At 46.0% G+C, this 15817-nt stretch overlaps 1 protein-coding gene and 1 long non-coding RNA gene across 9 annotated transcripts in view; one reads left to right on the top strand and one right to left on the bottom strand.

Annotated features, from left to right (window-relative positions):
* The window catches only part of BCAS3 (BCAS3 microtubule associated cell migration factor), a 614170-nt gene that overhangs the window by 568908 nt on the left and 29445 nt on the right, over window positions 1–15817 (top strand). The window lies entirely within an intron of this gene.
* On the bottom strand, window positions 1640–15682 carry LOC107180073. The gene is made up of 4 exons (XR_006211083.1): window positions 15221–15682; window positions 14786–14909; window positions 8512–8611; window positions 1640–2465 (listed from the first exon to the last, which is right to left on the bottom strand). It is a non-coding gene; the product is annotated as an uncharacterized LOC107180073 (long non-coding RNA).

The raw sequence follows: 15817 nt of genomic DNA on the forward strand, positions 1-15817 counted from the left end.
ACTATGATGAGGGAGGTTCAGGAGGCTTTGCTGTTGGAGCGCATAGCAGGGGCACCTGGCCTAATCTAGGGGAGAGTCAGGAAAGGTGCCCCAGAAGTTCTGTTTAAGCTGCCATCAAGGGAAGAGCAAGATGAAGATATAAAGGCCAGAGGTGAAAGGGAGCACAGTCCACCGGAGGAACGGAAAGAGGTTTCTTATGTTTAATGCAAAGGACAGGGAGGGAGCGGGAGAGGCAAGTCTGGATGAGTGAGCAGAGATCAGGTCATCAAGAGGCTTGGCAACCATGGCAAGGAGTTGAGGCATCATTCTAGCACCTTTCTGCCACTTTGGACAGGTGTTTTCGGAGTCCTGGGATCACTCTGAAATAGATCCACATATTCGTGCAGGTGCACAGCGCACATCTGACAGGAACACTGACTGCCCTGTCCCTTCTCGTTTGGAGGCAGTACAGGGTAATCCGGATTATAAACCACCCGCCTGGGGCAGGAGCTCACTCGCCTGCTGTAATCATCTTTTTCTTCCACCTTAGGATGCCACTCAGCCTCACACAGCACCAGCTATCTGATGAAGAATAGAAGTGACAAGGGCAAAATCAAAAACCCTCCAGAACGTATTCAGTGGGAAACTAAAGGCGGGAAGAGCGTTCCTCGTGTTCCCAGCCGACACCCCTCTCGCCTGCTTTCTCTTACCAGAGGAGTCTCCGCTTCCAGTATGCCTGACTGGCTGGCTGGCTGATTCTTCAGGGGCCGTGGTTTGTGCTTGTCACCCCTACACTGGTCGCTTTTAAGATGCACAGACTTCTGAATCTTTAAAAGAAAGAACTAAAAAGGAAATCCCAAAGGCAGTTAGTTGACAGGTCATCTATTGAGAATGAGGGAGAAAGTTGTGACAGGTTTAGGGAGTTTGAGAAGAGGAAGAAATACAGGAGGGAACTGACCAAGAACAAATGGAAAAAAAAAAAAGGTTGAGGAGCAGGGAGGGCCTGGCTGGTAAATTTGTCGTGGGACCAGTGGATGCAAGTGCAAGATTTTCTCCAGCACAGCCCAGGAGCCCAGGAGTAGTTGCAGAGGAGTCCAGTGACTAGATGGATCATCTTGGATGCATGTGGAAAAGCAGGTGGGAGGCAGATAGACCAGGGGAGCAGTGACAGGGGAGTTGTTGAGGGTGCGCGTGGACCTGTAAGCCTGAAATCTGGGATGGACAGTGAAGAAGTTTCACTAGGAAGGAATGAGTAGATTGGGACAATAGAGAAGGGCTCCAGGGGCTAGCCGGCTCAACGAGGTGGGAGAGCATCATCAGGAAGAATAAAGTCAGGGAGATAGACAAATAGGAAGTTTCATGGTCAAGATGGGGGATTTCTTGCTTAAAATACTAGGAGAGGCAGTTGCAAGATCCAGGTGAGTGAGCTGCTGGAATGAAGGGGAAGTCATTGGCGTGTGAGGTCACTGAATTGTGAGGCCAGGAGTGTTGCTTTGGTCACACACCTGAGCATCACACTTTCTCAGCATTTGGCTGGAGCTGTTGTTGGGACAGTGACAGTGGTGTAGTGCCGTAGTCCTCTTTGAATTCAAGGAATTGACTTAGAAGGTCTGCAGAGTCCAGTGAAAAGGACAAGGGGCACTGTTGTAAACAGTTCCCGGGAGTGTTGCGCTTCTCTCCTGATTGATAAAATAATTCCTTTGGAAAAGGTGATGTAATTCACAAAGAACACTTGTATTCCCTTGGAGAAGAAAGTACTTCCTTTTATTGCCAGCTCATTTCAACATGATTGAAAAATCAGGGAGAAAACTTTTTTTTAAAGTTTAAGCCTGGAAGAAATACACTGTATGAGACATCTAAAATGCTGGCCCCAGGGTCCAGCTCCATGGCCTAGTGCAAAGTCTCTTTGTACCTCAGCGTCTTTGTGAAACAGAAGAACTTCACCAGGTTATGATGAGGACCAGCAGGCTGGTAGTACATGGAAATATTTCCTGTGTGCCAGACACTGTGCTGAGCACATTTGTTTCAGCCTTAATATTTTTTATTAGTCGCATTTTAAAGAGGTGTACGTTGAAACAGGAGAGTTAACTAATTTGCCCAACATATGCAACTATTAAGTGACAGAATAAAAGCCCAAAAGCCTGAGCCTTTAGCCATCTCCTGTACTGCATGTTTAGGCTCTGTGAATACAAAAATTAGGCAAAACACGCACAGCACTAAGCTGAGAGGAAGACACGAGAACAGGTCGCCACAATCACATGTGCACCGCGTCAGAGGTTGCACAGATTCTCTGGGGATGTAGCAGAGGGACCAGTCCCTCCCCAGGGGACTCTAGGAAGGCTTCATGAAGGAGCTCAAGCACGGGTTGGGTCTTGAAGTGGCTGCAGGAGACAGCTTGTCGTGTCATTTGGTGCTGCTTCTCACGTTGGTCCGAAATATGCCAGCATGTTGTCTTCTGTGTGTGTGTCCTGTTTTGCCTGTTGGGCCTCAAAAAAAATAAAAATAAAAAATCGATTCCCTTTTTCATAAAATTGCGCTGCAAATATTTGAGTACTGGAATCCCAGCTCTCTTAATCTCCAGGTTAGACAACCTCCGTTTCTTCCTTCCCTTCTTTCTTTCCTGCTAAGTGACAAGAACTGAGGCAATATGCTGTGCATTTAGAATACAGAGATTTAGAAAAAAAAAAAAAAAAAGCAGCAGCAGATGCTGCCCTCCAGGAACTTACAGTCAAGTGAGCAGGGTAGACCAGGAAATACTTTATTATTCTCCTTTGCACTCTGTCCCCTTTACCAAAATTCCCCACCCAATAAGTGTCTGTTGTTGAATTGCCTACACCAGGGTGCAATGAAGAAGGTAAGCCAGGATGCTGTGGGGGCCTTTTGGAAGACCTAAGTCAGACTGAGAAGAGTGGTTAACTTTCCCAGCTGACCTAGGTTTTCAAGGATGAGTGGTACTTAGCTAGAGAAGAGCATTCCAGGCAGAGGGAGACACAGATGCAGGGACACAGGGGCAAAATTCAAGGTGGGGCATGGTGTGCGGGGAGTCTGGAGAGCTGGCCAGGACCTGATGAGAGACGGTGGTACTATGAAGATTGGGCTTTGTCCTGAGGATAGACGAGTAAAATGTTCAGATTTGCATTGTAGAAAAGGTTACTCTGGTGGCACTAAGAAGAATTAAATGAAGGGAAGCTATATTAAGGGACAGAAAGACCAGTGTAAAGATTGTTGGAATAATCCCAGTGGAAACCGATGAGGGCCTAAACTCAGTGGCTGCGGAGTAGGGGACAGATTGGAGAGGGCTTAGGAAGTAAAATCCATAGCACTTCCTGAGCAGTGGTCTGGAGGAAAGGGGGAAGTCTGGGTGGGCAGTCACTGAGAAGACAGTGCTGGCATTCACTCGGGTAGAAAATAGAGAAGTTTGAGAGAAGTAAGGCAGTGAATCTGTTTTGGACATACTGAGTTGGAGGTGCCTGTGGAGTGTATTTGGTGTGTGACGTGGATTTGGAGGCCAGGAGAGAACTGAGTCAGAAGTGCAGTTACGGGAGGCAGCGTGTCAGAGGTAGTCGTAACTACTGGGAGTGGATGAGCTCGCCCAGGCAAAATGTACAGAGGAAGAAGAGAAGAGGGTTGAGGGTAGAAGCCTTAGAAGCACTACAATTTGAGGAGCAGAAGGAGCCAAGCTAGGCCCTGGGAGAGACTTGGGGGTGGTCAGAGAGGGAGAAGGAAAACCAAAGAAAGCTAAGGAAGGATGGGGAGTCATCAGCAATTTGCCAGTACAGTCGGCTTTTCTTTGTAGCATCTGAGTTGCCACAGGGGACAGTCCTGAGCTACCAGGATGGAGGGAGGGCAGTCACATGCTTTTGCCATAAGGCTGGATTTGAGGACCTGTTACTCTAGAGCAGTGGTTCCCCGAATTCCCAGGTAAAAATCGGACCCTATCCCAGGACCACTACATTGGATTCTCTTGGAGAAGGGCCTGAGAATCTGTTTATTCGGTAAGCACACCGGGTGATTCTTCTCATTAGGAAAATCTGGGAATGATGCTTTACACCAGAGGCTGTTCAGTAATAACCTGAGAGCATTGGAGCACTTTCCAGTGACACAAATCACACCCACCCTCCCACCCTACACACAGCCAGATTCCACCTCAGGTTCCAGAGAATCCCCGTAATTTGAGCCATTGTTTCTGTGGCATTCCTCAGATATGTGAAGACGGAAGTGCTACCCCACTAATCTAAAGGAGAGTTTCTGAGCAACTGTCTGAGTATTCGGGAATCCAATCGAAATCCTGCATTTAGACAGATAATTGGTCCAGCGGTGCTTCTCTAAAGCATTTAGACTAGAGCACCCTCACTGCCCTCTGGTGTAGACAGTCTGATTGCCCACTCCATTTTACGGAATAATGGGCCTGAATGTGATCCAGCATTAAAAAAAAAAAAAAAAAAAAAAAGCCCCCACCATATGTTAAAAAGCTATTAAAGAAGTTTGGAAGAGGCACCATCTGTAGACAAAGAAGACATTTGTAGGTTATTGCCAATGTAGGAGCTGGCTCTACTCGCTTATATGTTTGGGACCTAATACTGCCCACTGGCCCTCACAGTGAAGTTCATGAAATATGTTTAATACAACTATTCTCAGGATCAATTTTGAGAAGAAAGGCTTTGTCTCTACTGAAGGTATTTTATTAGACATAGAAGTGGTTCAGAGGGTCTGTGCCCCTTGTGTGAAATTGCAAATCTGTGAAATTCAAACATGGTCATTCATGAATAGTCAGGACAAGTAATCTTTCCTAAATGATTCATCTTGGGATATTATCTTTCCAGGATAAATAGAGATATTAATTGTACTTGCTTTAATATTGCAGAGAGAGGTACCTGCTGAGTAGAATACTAAGGAGTGTGGCTCTAAAAAGCATAGAGACCTCCTCTTTTTGGAGTTATTTTAGAATGAGAGATTTAAGGGGAGTGCTGCCTGGAGGGCAGGTGGCTGGGAGGTGCTTTCATGCACTCCTCTTCAGACCCTTGATACACACTTCAGATCAAAATATACTGAAGGTTTGTTCTTTCATTCATTCATTCAATAAACATTTATTAGGCACCTATTACGTGGCAAGATCTGTGCTGCAGGCTCTTTGTTCTTGGATATCTCTGGGACATCAGAATAATAATTTCAGGGTGAGGTCCGTTGACCCTGGAGGAGAGCAGTTAAGTGTCTCGTGCAGTATTAATGCTCCAGTGAAAACACGATTGGTAACTTCACATTCCCATTTTAGAATCAAGCAGTGTGCTGAGCTGTGTGGACATTCCCCACCTCCAGAAGCCAGACAGCTTAGACATTATCCTTAAGTCTCAAAGGATCTAGAGGGAAGTAGTGAGAACACCAGCATAAAGCCATCTGGCTTCTAAGGGTAAAATCAATACTTTACATACTGATTACCATTATAGTCTCAAAGGCTCTATCACATACATTGTCATTTGAATCTTAGCATAATTTTGGGAATTATGAATAGCTAGTCATAATAATAACTAGCATTAGTATTCCTCTTTTACAGTGCAGAGACCAAGGTTCCAGGAAGTGACTTGCACAAGGTCACACAGCACCGGAACTAGCACTTGGTTTCTCACTCTTAAGCAAGTGCTCTTTCTACCAACAGAGAGCTCAGTGACCTTACAACCACCTCATCTGTCCAAGAGATCTGCCCCACACCGCTATCTCACAATGGTTTTTAAAATAAGAAGAAGGTACTAAATGAAGAGAAGAGATAGCAGCTAGATTCAAAGAGTACAGGCAGCAGCTGCTGGGCAGGGGAGGAGGAGGACGGCTAGTTCACCCAGTAAACCAGGTGCCACCACCCATTTTGGATCTTGAGAGCAGGAGAGTCATTTCTGAAGATCATAGAGCTCTTATCCAGGCCTCATTATTTTATTTTATTTTTATTTTTTATAATTTTTTTAATGTTTATTTTTGAGAGAGAGAGAGAGAGGGAGAGAGCATGTGCAGGGGAGGGTCAGAGAGAGAGGGAGACACAGAATCCAAAGCAGACTCCAGGCTGTGAGCTGTCAGCACAGAGCCTGATGTGGGGCTCGAACTCATGAACCGTGAGATCATGACCTGAGCCAAAGTCGGATGCTTAACCGACTGATCCACCCAAGTGCCCCCAGGCCTCATTATTTTAAAGGGAGGCCCAGAAAGGGTTAATGACTTGCCCAGGAGAGTTTTGGTGAATTTGGAAGTTCATTTAGCTATTTGGTAGGTGTTTCTACAATAAATATACTTGGTTCTTACTTATTTACTTTTTTTTTAACAGTCTGAGGGATGTAAGAAAGCTCTTCTAGTAGCTTTTCAACCCTAAAGGCATTTCTGAAACTCAAATGAAGCACAATGAGAAATTCTTTTGTTCAGCTGTTAGCCCTAACTCAAGGTTGGATGACAGGTCTGTGTCTGTCTGAGAGAGTAACAGGAGGTTTCCAGGCCCCTCCTAGGGGCCTCTTGGCGCCTTGGCTTTTTTCGCCTCTCTACTTATGGATGACTCTGATCTCTGGATCCATTATGAACCATAGGTCCAGAGATAAAAAGCTAGGTTTCTGCACGCATGCGCGCGCGCGCACACACACACACACACACACACACACACACACACACACACACTCGTTCTAGGCTACTCCTTGTATGAATGTAGCAGAAACAAAATATGTGGCTTCCTCCTCATGGGAAAGATTGGCATTTCTCACACTGGGACAGAGCAGAGGAGCTCTGCTGGCCCTTTTGAACTTGCTTCTCAGCTAGGGAAATGAATAACATCCTGATTGGCCTCAATGGACTAGAAGTGAGGGAAGGGAGGGGGAATCCTGGCCCCAGGCTCCCGCCAAGGCCTAGGAATCGCTTTACTCACAGGCGCCAAACTTGGCACCCAGGGAGACCAGTGAGTGGAGAGGAAATCATAACCGGCTTAACACAGTTTATTTGGGCATTTTTCACACTTCCTAATGAAGTGGACATTTTATAAGGCCTGTGCAGTATCTCCTCCACAGGTAAGCAGGGGTTTCCCAGCCCTCTCCTAAAGGCAGTAAGGCCATGAGGGGAGAGGCGGGGGCGGGGGGGGGGGGCGGGGGGAGGGCTGGCTGAGCTGTGGCCAGGCCTGGGCAGCTATGCCAGGAGCCCCTGGGTGCCCCGCACTCCTGCTTGGCTCCTCCACGGTAGCAGGAGGTCTCAGCTTCCCTATTGGCTTTAATAGAGTGTTAACCCTAGGCCCTAGAACTTGTGTTAACACTTAACACAAGGCTGGAACTGAGGGGGGAGGCCAAGGGACTGGCAGCTGAGAGCAGTTTGAGGGTTGAATTTGTAGAGAGGGAGGAGGAAAGGAAAGGCCAACAGCAGTTGAATGTCAGTTGGATTAAGTGGACCCAGGACTGATTTGCGAGACCAAGGTTCTGTCTGCTCCTGCTTGTATAGCAGGCCACGTCCCATCCTCTCCCTGGGCCTCAATTTCCTGGTCTTTAAATAAGTAGATAGAACCAGGTATACTCTGGGCGCTCGGGTGATGCAGTGGTTAAGCTCTGACTCTTGATTTCGGCTCAGGTTATGATCTCAGCACTCATGAGTTTGAGCCCCACGTCAGGCTCTACACTCTCGGTGCAGAGCCTGCTTGGGATTCTCTCTCTCTGTCTCTCTCTCTCTCTCTCTCTCTCTCTCCCCCCTCCCTCCCTCTCAAAAATAAGTAAATAAACATTTTTTAAAAAGAAGAAGAAGAAGAACCAGATATACTCTGAGGAACCAGGGCAGAGTGAGGGGAGGGCAGCGTCAGCAGCCCTCTCCACCTTTAGTTACACACAGCTCCCTGGGGGTGTGATTTCAGTGCGCACTCTGCTTCCTGGGGCAGGGGCCTGCATTGCTCCCAGGCCTCCAGGTGATGCTGCTGTGCTGGCCAGTGGCTCACACTTTGAGTAGCAAAGGTGTAGCAGGACTGAGTTCTCCAAACTCCTCTCCGCCCCTCACTTAACTCCCTGCACTTACTTCCTCAGCTGTGAAACCAGGACTAGAGGTATCTAGTAGCTTTCCTCTCTAGGGGTGCCTTCCTCTCTAAGGGTGTTGTGAAGATTAAGAGAGTAAAAGCACTTTGTAAAGGGTAAAGCAGAGGTGCAGTCTCAGGGATTATTGTCATTGTTAAGATTTCTGCACCTCATTGCTCCCCCTGTTTGCTCCTGCAGCTTCTCAACCTTTCCCTACATCCTCCCTGGTTTCCATGCCTGGGCTGATGAGTCAGTGTGACCAGCCAGGGCTGAACAAACACTTGGACATGTCAAGGCAGGAAATGACAATTCCCAGGCACCCCCACTGTTTCAGGTGTGGAACAAGCTATGGACACACCTTGTGCAATAAATTCAAGTGATACCAAGCTGAACCCCCACCTCCACCCACACCCCCATGGGCTGCAAGACTGGAAACGAGGCCAAAAGTCAAGGAAGTCTCTGTAGGACAGGGGGCCTAAGCAAGCACTAGTTAGGTTTTCAGCAAGGTGAATCACCCGTCTACCCTGTGATCCAGTATTGGCGCCTGCCTCAGGCCACCATGATGGTATTTCTGTAGTGTCAGTTTGTTCACGGAGGACCTTCACCGATGGTTCCACAGCTCCCTTGTGAGACAAGAAAGTAAGGTGACAGTCAACTATACTGCAATAAAAAGAGAAGAAACTAAGGTGACTGAGGCAAGTCATTTGCTCAGCAGGAGCCTCAGTATCCCCATCTGTAAAATGGAATCAACAGTGTCTGTCCTGCTTATGGTACAAATTGCTATGATCCCGCAATCAAAAGGAAACAATTAGGTGAAAATATGCACCGATTCTGAGAAACCACGTGAGATATTACTCTTCATGAGGGACCCTCCACCCCAGTGTACTCTACTGACCGCCTCTACATGAGGAGCATCCCTGCCTTCCTGTTTGTACTCGGACAGTCCCCTTTACTGTGGAATGTCTTCCACCCACGTCAAACCACCACGACTGATGGAAACCGTCCCCAACCACCCCAGCTCCAGTGGGTGTCCCCTGTTGTCCAAACAGTGCTGTTTCTCATCTTGCTCTTCTCAGGCCCCGAGGCCAAGTCTTTGCTGAACAGCTTTGTTGTAAGGGCCTGAAAAGTAGGGATCCTGTTATATAATATACCCCGTGTGAGAATGGTAGGCCAGGCACAAATCTTCATCCCAAGACCCCTGCGGCTGAAAATCTGGTTCAGGTTTGCCCCTTGGAGTGAGAGCTGATGGGTTTTGATGGCAGAGAGAAGCGGAAGGCTGACCACACACTACAAATGGCAATGCTTCATGCCCAAGCTGGGAGCATCATTTTAAAGCCCACGTGGTTAGGGGACTACCAAAATAACAAAACCAAAACTTGGCACCGCATCAAACCAGTCAGCTCTAAGACCTGCAGGCACATCCAGGACACTCTTTCGGCACAGGGTGACTTCCTGTCTTCTTTCCCACAGCTACTGCCTTGGGGGCTTAGAGGAGCAAATGGCAGTTTGAAGCCACTTTGCCCACTCTTCCCTCCCTGGCCTTTGAAATTCCTGAGGCCAGCAGGGGCCCAGACCTACAACGTTGGGTCTCCAGACATCTCAGCCAGCCCAGGAAGCGGAGAGATCTCATCTGAGGAAATGCAGATCCTCGGGAAGGATCAAAAATAACCCAAAAGGACAAGCCATGCATGTCTGTGTGTATATTGAGTTTCACATCTGAAATCCAGTCGTGATAAATCTGATGATTTTGAAACATCTTCTTTAATTAATAAAAACAGGAGACTTCTTAGCCCCAGGTTCCAGCCTTTAGAGTTCTCAGTTGAGAGCCTCAAATTTGGCTTATTTGTGGAGCACTGAAATCTCTGTTAAGACAAACACAGGATTTCGGTTGGGTTGTTTGTCCTGTCCCCGCCCCCCCCCCCCCCCCACTACTGCCTAACTGCAAGAACCACTTAAAAATCCTGGACTAGAAAGACTAAACTGAAAAACCGCTTATTAGTACTGCAGCCATATTTTCAGAATGAAAATCCAGCCTGAATTTTAGTTGGGAAAGTATAGGCTTTGGACCTAGAATCCGAATCTTTTTTTTTTTTTTTTTTTAATGTTCATTTTTGAGAGAGAGACAGAGTGCAAGTGGGGGAGGGGCAGAGAGAGAGGGAGACACAGAATCTGAAGCAGGTTCCAGGCTCTGAGCTGCCAGCACAGAGCCTGACGTGGGACTTGAACCCACAAACTATGAGATCGTGACCTGAGCCGAAGTCGGACACTTAACTGACTGAGCCACCCAGGTGCCCCTAGAATCCAAATCTTAACCATACCCTTGACATTGTCCTCTTAAGCAAAATTTTACCTTTCTCTGCCACAGTTTCTTGATCTGTAAAATGGAAATGTTAGCACATTCTCATAGACCTGTTGGGGTAATTTCTGTGAGATAATGTCTTATAAAGTGACAATGCCTAGCACAAAATAGGTAACAAATGTTAGTTCTTTTGCCTTCCTTGCTCTCCGATCTGATCACAGAACTAATTATTTGGGAGCCGGACTGTTCTAGAAAACCCAGTGCTTACTTGTCCTGAGAGATACAGTTCCATGAAGTTTTTCCATTCAAGGAGATGTTAGGTTTCCGAGGATATAGTTTGTCTTGCGTTGTATTCTGAGCCTTGCCATAGGAGTCCTATAACAGAGTGCCGTGTGTACATTTTCTCTCTACCCTCAGAAGCAGGGCAGAGCGTCCTGCAGAGAATATTTTCATTGCAGTCTAGCTACAAAATGATCCTTCTCTTCCCACTTGGAAGGATAGAAATCTTGATTGTGTCTGTTTTAAAGCAGAGGGGGAAAGGATCTCTGAGATCCTGTCTGGGAAATGCCAGTGTCAGCCTGACTTGGAAAGCTCTTCTGTCGGAGGCACCTCCAGGTCTGCTCTGAGTGTGGAGCCAGTTGAAATTCTCCTTAGTGGGCCCTTCAGTGATGACTGATCTCCTGGGCTCCCAGGCAAAAGTCAGGGGCCCTGTTCAATGACCTCCTAATGATGTGTGAGGGGCTCAGACATTCCTTGACAATCATGAAAGGGCGTCTCCTAGCAAGCTGTGTCCTGTTTATCAAAAGGTTGGGGGCTGGGATGACAGGGCCGGACAAAGATGACAGATAAAGGGACTCGATTTAAAAATGGACTCCTTCCAAGCAGTGGGTGTTGTATGGAAACCAATTTGACAATAAATTTCATATATTGAAAAAAAAAAGTGGACTCCTTCCAGAGTTGCTCTTCTGGTCCTTTCTGATCTGATGTATGAAATTTGTACAGAGGTAGAATTGTTTCCGCCATTTCACACACAAGTTGGTGCACATTCCTGACACGAACTTAAAGGAAATATGTCAAGTGTACACAGGGATGAGTCAACATCACATTCAGCCAGTGATGGACACTGGGAGAGGAGTCAAATAAGGGCCATGGAGCTGCAGGCTCACCTGCCTTCAGCTGAGTCAAGTCCAAGTGCAGGGGAGGCGACTCAGCACTCAGGTCCTCCCCTTAAGTGCTCCTCATGGGGCTGCTGTCTGGGTCCCAGCACAGATGCGTTAGCACAGGGCATTTTTTCTCTCTCTCAGCTTTTTCATGTTTATTTATTTGTTTTATACTGATTGCCAACATCACAGGAAATATATAGACAGGTATAATCTGTAACAGAAGGGTCCATGGTAACCCAACTACGACCATGATTAACACTTAGTCATAAATTTCCAAAAATGTTTGCCTATGTTTCCTTTACATTGCTCAGTAGTATGAACTCTATAATTTTGTTTGGCTTCTTTTATTAAATATGATATCTTAAAGAATTTCCCCTCTTATAAACATTATTTTTCATGACTACATAATATTCTACTGCAAGAAGCAAGTATAATTTACTTAACAACTACCTTATTTTAAGGCCGTGTTAAGGTGGCAGTGAGCATCTTTATGCATGAAGGCATCTGATCATACCTAAGATGATCATCTTATCATCTTACCATGTTGGCATCGTATTTAGTTGGGCTAGATTTCTGGAAATGGAATCCCTGGATCAGTAATTGGGCATGTTTTTAAAAGTCTCTTCATACATATTGCCAAACTGTCCTTCAGGTAGTTTATAGCAGTAGTATTCCCACCGGCAGCAGCCTATCTCGTATTATCCTTACCTGTGTTGAGTATGATTCTATTCGTTTATTAAAGAATTTAGGAGCTAAAACATCCTGTCCCTGCCTACGGGTGTAGGGACATCACAAGGATGGAAAGGAACTAACCTCGGAGCTAAGAGGCCACCTGCCCTGCCCTCCTGGGCCCCCTGCAGACATCCTCAGAGAAGTGGGGGACATGCACCCAGTTCTGTGCCTTAAGTCCCCATCAAAGGCCTTTGCTGTGTGACCACACAGAACCACTCAGCTTTAATAATGGAGCTCCCATAGGGGCCTGGGTGACTTAGCTTGTTAAGCCTCCAACTTCAGCTCGGGTCAAAATCTTGTGGTCTGTGAGTTTGAGCCCTGCGTCAGGCTCTGTGTTGACAGCTCAGAGCCTGGAGCCTGCTTTGGATTCTGTGTCCCCCTCTCGGCCCCTCCCCTTCTCATGCTCGGTCTCTCTCGCTCTCAAAAATAAACAAACATAAAATAATAAATAAATAAATAAATAAATAAATAAATAAATAAATAAATAAATAAAATGATGGCGCTCCCACACCAGTACCTCTCCTCTAGCTTCTTGTCTTCTGGCCTAGAGGTGTCCCTGGTCACTTTCTTCACTTTCTAAACCTTTCACTGAATCCCATGCCACTCCAAAGAGCTGCACACATAGTCCGAGGGTAGTCCTCTGTATTCTTGCGGCCCTGTACAGTTTTACGAGGCACTCTTTTATGTACTATCTGATCAGATGCTCACGATAACCTAGAAGGCAAATATTCATTTCCCTGTTTTATACATGTATTCCTTTCCTAGGGCTGCCGTACCAAATTACCACGGACCTGGTGACTTAAAACAATAGAATTTTATTCTCTCAGACTTCTAGAGGCCACAAGTTCAAAATTAAGGTGTCAGCAAGGTCACACTCCCTCCAAAGGTTCTAAAGGAGAATCCTTCTTTACCTCTTCCAGCTTCTGGTGGCTCCCAGTATTCCTCATCTTGTTACAACAGAAGTCTGCTCTCTGCCTCTGTCTTCACATGGCCTTCTTCCCGTTCTTTGATCTCCCTCTCCTTTCTCTTGTAAGGATACCAGTCACTGCATTTAGAACTCACTGTAACTCTAGGATAGTCTCATCTTCGATCCTTAATTATGTCCACAAAGACCCTATTTCTAAACAAGGTCATATTCTTATTTGGGGGGAAAATGCAATTCAACCCACTTTAGCTGGTAAAGAAACCAAGGTCCAAAGAGGCTAAATGACTTGCCCAAGGTCATACAGTGAAAAAACAGCAGGAAATGGCATTTGAACCCAGGTCTTCTGCTTACCATATGCCTTTAATTAAGAAAACAAACAAACAAAAAGACACATATGGTATGAATACTTAATTATGTTTTCTGATTCCCAGAAGATGAAATGTGGTACCTTTTACTCTAGGATACATCAAACACCATTTCACCAGTACTCTGTGTATGACTATTAATTACATTTGAAACCATTCGTGCTAACATAATGAACCCCTTATGTGGGGTCAGTCATTTATTGTCCATGTGGTAAGTGGGGAAGTTAAGACTAGAATAACCAGAAAAGTTCATGGGAGGAGTCTACTTGTAACCTAGATGTCTTGAGTTGTGATTTGTATTCTAATCTTTAACATGGGAGTTGTGATCATACATTGCACTTGTGAAAGCAGTTGCCAAAACAACTACTCTGTTAAATTGCAAAGAAATCTTGGCATCTTATTTACTGTTGAACTCCTGTTCTCTGACTTAGGACCCCTCGATATGTTGGTCACACAGGGCAGTCTAGTCATGGACCTATGATGAATGATGAATAATCCTTTCCCAGTAGTGGCCCCAAGGGCCTGTGAGAACAGATGTGCACAACATCATCACATCTGGAATGTCAGCATATCCTGGCTTGCCAACATTAGTGCAGGCATTTCTCTACTTTGCTGGTACCTTTCCTTTCTCTTGCTCAATTCACTTCTGAACTGGGGTAGAAGATCCTTTTTTTTTTTTTTTTTAAGTTTTATATATTTAAGTAATCTCTAAACCTAACTTGGGCCTTGAATTCAATGACCCTGAGATCAAGAGTCGTGTGCTCTTCCAACGGAGCCAACCAGGGGCCCCAATGGAGTAGCAAATCCTTTAAAAATGGCCCAACCCTAAAATCCAAACCCCACGGCCAAATGGATGAATATGGAACAAACATGGCACACTGTCACATTAGATAATCTTGACTCATAAAAGACTTCCAGAGTCTGGGTCCCTTTGCTTTGTACCATGTCTGTGGGTATGGGATCATGGTTATCTTGGGAACCATCCTAAAGGATTGAGAGGTACAGACAGGGTCCTCATATTCTCTCACCTTCCTACAGTGAACCAATCTCTGTTAGTCAGAACCAACATAGTGCATACTGACATAGTGAAATATGCCAGTGGCCACATCCGGTAACCAAATGAAGCTAATGTCTTCAGCCTGTGCTTATACAGAACGAACAGGGGAGGAGCTCTCCCCCACAGCACCAGGCTCAAGTTCAGTTTAGCGAGCTAGTTCAGAGAATGGGCAAGGAAGTTCTCCAGTGGCTGCTTTCATCCCACCTGGATTCATTTCTTAGTTATTGTGGACATCATTATTGTCATGAGCTCTCACCTAGAAGGGCTTATGTCTTGAAGAGAATTGTTTAACGATGAGTTTTGTTCTTGCTACTGGGCCTCCCTGGTGGCTGGAAATCCGATCAACAGGCTCTCATCAAGATCCAGATCCTGGGCCGAACCTAATTGATGCAAAGGGAAGGCTGTGTCACAGTCTCCTGAATAGCTATGGTGTGATTAGACACTATCAGCTCAGAGGAACACCCCACCTCCCCCATACCTCCTCTTTCCCTCAAGCTTCGTTGCCCCTCGACAATGGTATACAAAAGACAGAGCACGTGTTCCCCTAGGCTCCCCAGGATCTGCAGGCTTACCAGCTGTCACAGCATGTCTTTAATGGGTTTGTGAAACCCAAGAACCTGACCCATTTCTCCTCTGGGGAAAGAGTGTAACACAGGATGCCAAGCTGGGAAGCAGAATTCGGGAAGCTCACCTGTATGAGCCTGGCTCTCTGTGCCATCCAAGGCACATTGTTTGGTTCTTCCAATTCCCAGGGTCTCAAATCTAAAATAAATGCACAGAAGTCAGCAGAGGGATATTGTGACATTGTTTTCTGCTCACTTATAACCTCCTTCCTAACTTATTTAGTTTTAGCCCCCTTTTCTACCTACCTCCATCCCATTCCTCCCAATCCTGGCCCTAGATGTTTAGGTTCTGGGATCCTACTCAAAGGGTATCGACTCCAAAGGGTGTTTCTCAGGTTGTCATAATCAGTTGATAAGCAAACATATTTTGAGTAAGCATGATGCCCAAAGTCCTGTACTTACTACAGACTTATGGATTATGGAGGAATCCATGCCCTCGAGGAGCTTCTAAACTAGGCTGGAGAGCAGATCATGAGAATAATATAAGGCAGGATGGGAATGATACCACCTGGGATCCAAAGTGGGGCTTCAGAAGCATACAGAAACATAATCCCTTTACAGTGTTTTATGACATTGCTTACATAATTTCATGTGTGCAAACACATTTTTCAGGTTAAGTTTATCGCTTTCATCAGCTTCACCAGAGAGGTAAAGGGCCTGTCATA

The sequence above is a fragment of the Panthera tigris genome, chromosome E1, assembly GCF_018350195.1.
Source record: "Panthera tigris isolate Pti1 chromosome E1, P.tigris_Pti1_mat1.1, whole genome shotgun sequence".
NCBI classification, from domain to species: domain Eukaryota; kingdom Metazoa; phylum Chordata; class Mammalia; order Carnivora; family Felidae; genus Panthera; species Panthera tigris.